Raw genomic sequence first — 7,413 nt, forward strand, 5'->3', positions numbered from 1 at the left:
TCCACTCAGTGGACTCTAATAATTTCAACTGAAACTATTGTTGATTTTTGTCAGTCACTACTAAGTGGGGTTTCATAGCAATATTATATACTTAGGCTCAGGAAAAGCAAGATCATATGCTAGGGAAACCTAGTTGTTTTTAGATGTAAAAGTTCTTGCACTCTAATTTAATTAGATTAAAAATATACTTTGCAATCAAGACCTTTAAACTCACTATTCTACTCAAACACAGTGTGGTCCTTGCAAACTGTATTGTTTGCTATTTTCTGTATGCAAATTTTATTTTCTGTCCTATGGATTCTTGTTCCAATTTCCATGATGCTTTTCACTTAGAAGTTTGTGTTATAGATCTACAAGCTCCCAAGGCCTAGCTAAGTGGTGTTTTCCCAGCTCTATCCAGTTAGTAATGAGGTTCCTATGCCCTGAATCTTGAGTCTTAGCTTTTCTGACCAGACGTCACATCCAGCCCTCTATTGTAGTTATGCAGACATGTAGCGCCCTAAGCTCCAGGACTGATCCATCAACAACCTGAAGACAGTGATTACATTCAGTTTTGTTTTTCCAGTTGTCTAGAGTAGAGTCTTATTGTTAGGCACTTAAGGAATGTATGCTGAATAGAAATACTTCTGAAATGTCAAATAGTAAATGCTTGATTGAAAATAAACCCTTAGAAGTAGCACACATTGTAGCTTTTCCTTTTTTTCCCTAAAAAGATGCAACTAATTTTTACTGTAAATTGACGATTTATAATTGTATAAATTTATGGGTTACAAAGTGATGCCATAATTTGTGGATACCGTGTAGAATAATTAAATCAAGTTAGTTAACATATACATCACTTCAAATATTTAACATTTTTGTAGTGAGACCATTTGAAATTTAATGTCTTAGCAATTTTGAAATGTCTAATCCTCTATTATTAACTATATTCACCAGCTGTACAACAGACCTCAAAAAAGGGGGTAAAACAGATCCTTCCTGTCTGAGATTTTGTACTCTTTGATCATCATTTAAAACTTTTAAATGAGACAAAATATCAATTTCAAAACAGCATCAAAAAGTGAGTGTATTTACCCATACTTAGCTCATAATAGAGAGCATGGGTGAATAGAATAATAATTCATGGTATTGCATGTTTAATGAACTGGCAGCAAGAGAAAGTTGGTAGAAGAAAGGCAGAAGAACTTTGTCTTGTATGTATTAGAACTGAGGGGCTCCATAATCATCTGGCATCTGTTCAATATTGTATCTATGGTAAGAAATGCACATGATTACCAACACTTGGAATCTTATGTATTCATCTTTTAAGGTCCAGTCAGTCATGGCCACAAAGTAACACTGATGAAGCTGAATCAGTCATCTGCTAAGCAGTCATCTGCATAGGTTCCTTTGTGTGTGCATGGTCATTATTCAGATCTTGGATCTTGGCAATCTGTAGAATCACTTGACACTTCTGCCCCAATTTCTCAATTTCAGCCATTACACAATCAGTTATACAAGGAATACACTTGGCATAGAGACAGCCCATCATTGACTGTATGTACTAAGTCCAGTTTGGCTTTAATGGAAAAGTTGATAAAGTTGGTATCAACAAAATTACCAATGTGATAAAGTGGGCCCAGCTGTGTAATTTATTGGAAAAATAAGCAGGACGGGTGTTGGGGAACTTCTCTTTCCTTTAGCATGCTGGGATCTTTCTTTTCTTTATTTTTAGGTTTTATTCTATCTTTTTCTTCAAGCCTCTGATCTCTGACACTAAGTATTCGCTTCATGGTCACATGCTTCCTTGTTTCCTTTTGCTTCTCTATGCTCACACCACACTCTTGTTTCTTCCAGAATCCCACTGTAGCTTGTTAGTTTTGTAGGTAGCTAATTAAGATATAAGTTTTCTTTGTCATATCTACTAGGACTCAATATACTAACAAAGAAAATTTTATTATAATATACTTTGGTAGCATGTTTTCTTTCATTGGTCGTTTTTGTTTTCACATTTGATCTTCATAGGAGTCTCTCAAAAGATGTGGTATCATTATCTCCATTTTATAAATGAGGACAGCAACATGGGCAAAAGGCTGAAGGCACCTCACAACTGACTCAAAGCTCTTTTTTTTTTCGCTATTCTCTAAACAATTTCCCACAACTGCTCAGTTTTACACTTAATCTGAGCCCTCTCATTTTTCATGAAACTTCAGGTAAGAGTCACATGTATAAGATCTCTTACATAAATTCTTCACACACGCACACACACACACACACACACAACTCATGCACAATCACCAACGTCCACCTTGGAACAATTCAAATGCCTTACTGATTCTTTCAAAAGGAAACATATGGATTATAAGTGGGTCTATGTTTATTTATTTATTTATTTTTGTTATGTAGTCAGTTATCAGTTTAGGAATAAGGTCTCTGGCTTTGAACTCTGTAGAAAGAAAGGTCAACAATAACAGAACCTGAAAAATATTAAAACCAACAACAGAATCCAATGAACTACTCATTCATAAAGTTGGCAAAAGCATTCATAGTAAATGGTAAATTTTGATCCTTTTCCCAATCACCATCAGTGAGGCAATTTATTGCATGGTAGAATCCAGTTGCTGCTCAGGAGTATTAAAAGCACCCAGTGTCATAGATGAGCCCTGTATACGTGAGCCTAGTGGACTGTCAGAGCAGACCCAACACTGTCATGATGGCAGCCTATCAACCTGCAGCTCTCCATGTCTTCAGGGCACTAACAATTTCCAGTAACAGCATACTTTCCCCTGGTCTGATTTGAGTTACTGCATTCTCCCTTCTCCTTCTATATGTATCTGCTTCACAAACCTAAATTTCAACCTCAGAAATGACTCTCTTTAGTTCTATAGCACTGTTGTGGAGAGTGGTGGGGTAGAGTAGTTGTAGTAGGTGCTGGCAACACCCTGCCAAGATCCCATTTATTATTCGATCACCATGATTAAGGCAGGGATTGCTTTATTCATTTTTGTAACTTTGAGGAAGCTGAGGATTAGAGAAGTTAAATATTTTTCACTGATGTATTAATCATGTTTATTTTCTATATATTATGATGCTTTGATATTTTGGGACCTTGGGGAGCTGGGGAGAGATTGCTCCTCCCAAGGTTAGTGATTTTCTAGAGTTACCAATCAGATTGCTGAGAGCATACATTTGTCATGCGAACCAGCCAATCTGGAGTCCTTATACCCGCTTCCACCTGTCTCTTTTTTTAAAAATCTTTTTTTAAACCTTTTTTAAAAAAGGTTCCAATTGTTAGGGACATTATCCTCCTTCCCTAACTCACCATAGTGCCAGTCACTAGAAAGCAAGGGACCACCTCATATATTCCAGAACAAATGGAAGTTATTCAAATTATCGAATCCTAACTTATTTAGCTTGCCTGTTCTGTCTTGATTTTTTTTCCTGTGAAAGCCACAATAAAGACTCTGACTCATGCTTTCTACTACACCCCTTTTGCCTCTTGAGTGGCCCCAGTGCTTTGCTGTGTGGCTCTGCATGGTGTGACATGCACCCTCCTCTTGGGAACCGTAAGCCATTAGCTCTTCTTTCAAGGTAACCGTGTGCGTGTCTATCATCTTAACATACCTGATTAAAACAAATCCTGGGTATATTTTAAAACACTGATGGATTTCTAGAAAGTGACAAGGCTGAACCTAGAACCCGAGTTTTTATATTCCTAACAGAGTTCTTCATAACTCATTTATAAAGAATATTATGTTCTTTATAAATGCCACCTAAAATTTAATTTAAGGTTATTATGCAATGTTAAAATGAAGTTAAAAAAAGATTGAGGCCGAGTGTGGTGGCTCACACCTGTAATCCCAGCACTTTGGGAGGCCAAGGCAGGTGGATCACCCGAGGTCAGGTGTTCAAGACCAGCCTGACTAACAGGGGAGACCCTGTCTCTACTAAATATACCAAAATTAGCTGGGCGTGGTGGCGCATGCCTGTAATCCCAGCTACTCGGAAGGCTGAGACAGGAGAATTGCTTGAACCTGGGAGGCGGAGGTTGCGGTGAGCTGAGATTGTGCCATTGCTCTCCAGCCTGGGCAACAAGAGTGAAACTACGACTTAAAAAAAAAAAAAAAAAGGTTGAGCTCTTGTTAAAAAAGACAGCCAGTACTCTTGATCAAGCTCTGGTTACAAACATTTTATGTTGCTTACTAGAACTATCTGTACTAAAATATCTAGGTCTTATGTAACTGAGCAACTTAGAAATTTGTCAGCATAGAAATGAATGAAAGAAAAAGACAGTCACAGAGTTTTGCATCCAGAGTAATTTTCCTCAGTATATTTAGCTATAGTTAGGTGGAAGGAGACATGCAGATACATGATGAGGAATGTTATAGTATGTGAATAAATTCCTTTAATGAAGCCAAGAATGTTTAGTATGAAATGAAATACCAGTGTCAATTATGCTTAGTCATTCTCAGCACCAACCTAATTACTTCTGAAAAGGTTAATTTTTTTTTTTTTTTGAGATGGAGTCTCACTCACTCTGTTGCCCTGGCTAGAGTACAGTGGTGCGATCTTGGCTCACTGCAACCTCTGTCTTCCAGGTTCAAGCGATTCCTCTGCCTCAGCCTCCTGAGTAGCTGGAATTACAGGCGTGCACCACCATGCCTGGCTACCTGGCTAATCTGTGTGTGTGTGTGTGTGTGTGTGTGTGTGTGTGTGTGTTTTTAGTAGATACCGGGTTTCACCATGTTGGCCAGGCTGGTCTCAAACTCCTGGCCTCAAGTGATGCTTGTGTGTCAGCCTCCCAAAGTGCTGGGATTACAGGCGTGAGCCACCATGCCCAGCCAAAAGGTTTAATTTTTAAACTGGGTTTTTATTCAAGTTGGAAAATTCAGACATCAATTTTTTTTTGTTGTTTGTTTGTTTTTTGAGACAGAGTCTCACTCTGTCACCCAAACTGGAGTGTGGTGGCACAATCTCGGCTCACTGCAACCTCCACCTCCTGGGTTCAAATGATTCTTTGCCTTGGCCTCCCGAGTAGCTGGGATTACAGGCATGCACCACCATGCTCGGCTAATTTTTGTAATTTTGGTAGAGACAGGGTTTCAATATGTTGGTCAGGCTGGTCTCGAACTCATGGTCTCAAACAATCTGCCCACCTCAGCCTACCAAAGTGCTGAGATTACAAGCGTGAGCCACCCCGCCTGGCAGCTACAGTTTCTGAAGGAAGAAACTTGCACAGTAGAAGACTGGTCAATGGGAAAGTTTCCTCTAATATTTGATGACTATATACAAATTTAATTTTAATAATAATCATCTCATATAAATCTACACCAATGAATAAATGAAACAGCACTAAGGTATTTCAAAATAGCAAAAAGAAAAAAAATCCTCCAGTCATCTTTTGCAACATACGTGCTTTCCTCTTCATCTTTTGTCTAGGCCAATCACCTACTGTTATTGTTGCTACTGCTACAATTAAACACTTATTTTGTGTCTATTATATGTCAGCTTGTTTGCCAACTGCTTTATCTCCTGTCTTATTAATTTAGTGTTGCTCTAAAGGAATATCTGAAGCCAGGTAATTTGTAAAGAAAAAAGGTTCATTTGGCTCATGATTTTGGTGGCTGGGAAGTTCAAGATGGGGCATCTGCTTCCAGTGACAGTCTCAGGCTGCTTCCATTCGTGGGAGAAGGTGAAAGGCAGCTGGTGTATACAGAGATCGCATGGTGAGTGAGGAAGTTAAGACAGAGAGAGAAGGAGAGAGAGAGGTGGGAGGTGCCAGGTTCTTCATAACAACCCCTCTTGCAGGAACTAATAGAGTGAGAACTCACTCACCACTTAGGGAAGGCATTAGTCTATTCATAAAGGATCTTCCCCCATGACCTAAACATCTCCCATTAGGCCCCATTTCCAACAATGGGAATCAAATTTCAACATGAGGTTTGGAGGGGAAAAATATCCAAACCATAGCACTTGCATTGTTTCATTTAGTTCTCACTACATTATATAAGAAAGAAACTACTATTTACTCTATTTTTCAGATGCTGGGCTGTGAATTAGAAAGTTTAAATAACCTGCTTAACATCTCATGTCTGTTAAGTAATATGACAGCAAAGCTCATATTTTTAAGCTCCATACCATAGTTCCCTCAAATTAATTTATCTTATCTGAGCATTCTAGCTGAAGTCAGGGAACAAGATAATCTCACCTGCATTGTCCAATAAGGTAGCCACTAGTCATACATGGCTACTTAAGTTTAAATTAATTAAAATTAAATATAATTAAAAAGTCAGTTCTCCAGTCCTTCTAGCCACAGTTTGAGTGTTCAATAGTCATATATGGTTAGTGGTCACTGTATCGGGCAACACAGCTATAGGACATTTTTATCATTGCAAATTTTCTCTTGGATAGTTCTTGTCTGGAAGCATACTGGGTGTGGGTGGGAGGTGTGGTAAGAGAGGAATTTAAAGGTGTCATTTGGGAAAGAGAGATTCAAATACACCACATTAGAGTTGTCTGTTTTGTTCTTAAATAGCAAATCAGGGTAATTTTTAAGAAGAGAGTTGGGAGCCAATACAGAGAAACTTTCTTCCTGTCTTATCCTGTGCTGGAAAATACCCTAGAGACACATAATGGCTTTCCATGAATTATGGTATGTCTGGGTGCCAGTGGGTACCCTAAAATGTGACTCTTCCATATCTTATCAGTAATGTCAAACTGTTAATACATTTTTGCTCCTATAGGTTATAAATACTTTAGGGAGGGTAAAGGTGTGCTTTTCTATTTGTGACATGTTGTCTTCTCTGTTCTTTTCATAGAGGAATATTTTTCCTACTTTCTCTGCCCTCCATTTTTTGTCAAGGAGCATACAGGGTGTCTAGGTTTCTGGAAAAGGCAAAAGAACAGTGAAAGACCCACCTCCTATAATGTCACCTTCAGGGTTCTCTTATAGAAATTCAGCATTGGGTAAAAAAAAAGTTGTGAATTTGAGGGTGCTAATAATCATACATACTCTATAGTTCAAATGGCTTGATTCCAAAGCTGTGACTTAATTTCAGAAATAGACTGATTAGCCTCTCAGTAGCCCCAAATCATACTTCTTCTGATTAACAATCACAAAACACATTCAGAGTGATTATATGAGAGAAATAATATAGAATAGTATGTGGTACACTCACTATGATATCTTGGGCAAGCTCCTTTAATTATGATTAAGTTTTTCAATCTTTAAAATGAGAATAGAGGAAAATGGCAGCTAGGAGGCAGGAATAGATTGCAGCTTTCACTCAGACAGACAGAGCAGTGGGTGGAGACTTGCACTGTGAACTCTTGCTCCAGAACTACTGCAGGAATATAACAGGAAAGACAAGAGAATCCATAGGTCCTCTGGAGGGAGCAGATTGCTCCTGCAGGAACCGGGAGACAGCCCAAATA

The 7,413-nt window shown here is 38.5% G+C and overlaps 1 pseudogene; it reads right to left on the bottom strand.

Annotated features, from left to right (window-relative positions):
* Positions 1–372: 372 nt before the first annotated feature.
* Positions 373–2,129, bottom strand: LOC115836641 (annotated as a pseudogene).
* Positions 2,130–7,413: the final 5,284 nt, after the last annotated feature.

This window comes from Nomascus leucogenys, chromosome 9 (assembly GCF_006542625.1).
Source record: "Nomascus leucogenys isolate Asia chromosome 9, Asia_NLE_v1, whole genome shotgun sequence".
NCBI classification, from domain to species: domain Eukaryota; kingdom Metazoa; phylum Chordata; class Mammalia; order Primates; family Hylobatidae; genus Nomascus; species Nomascus leucogenys.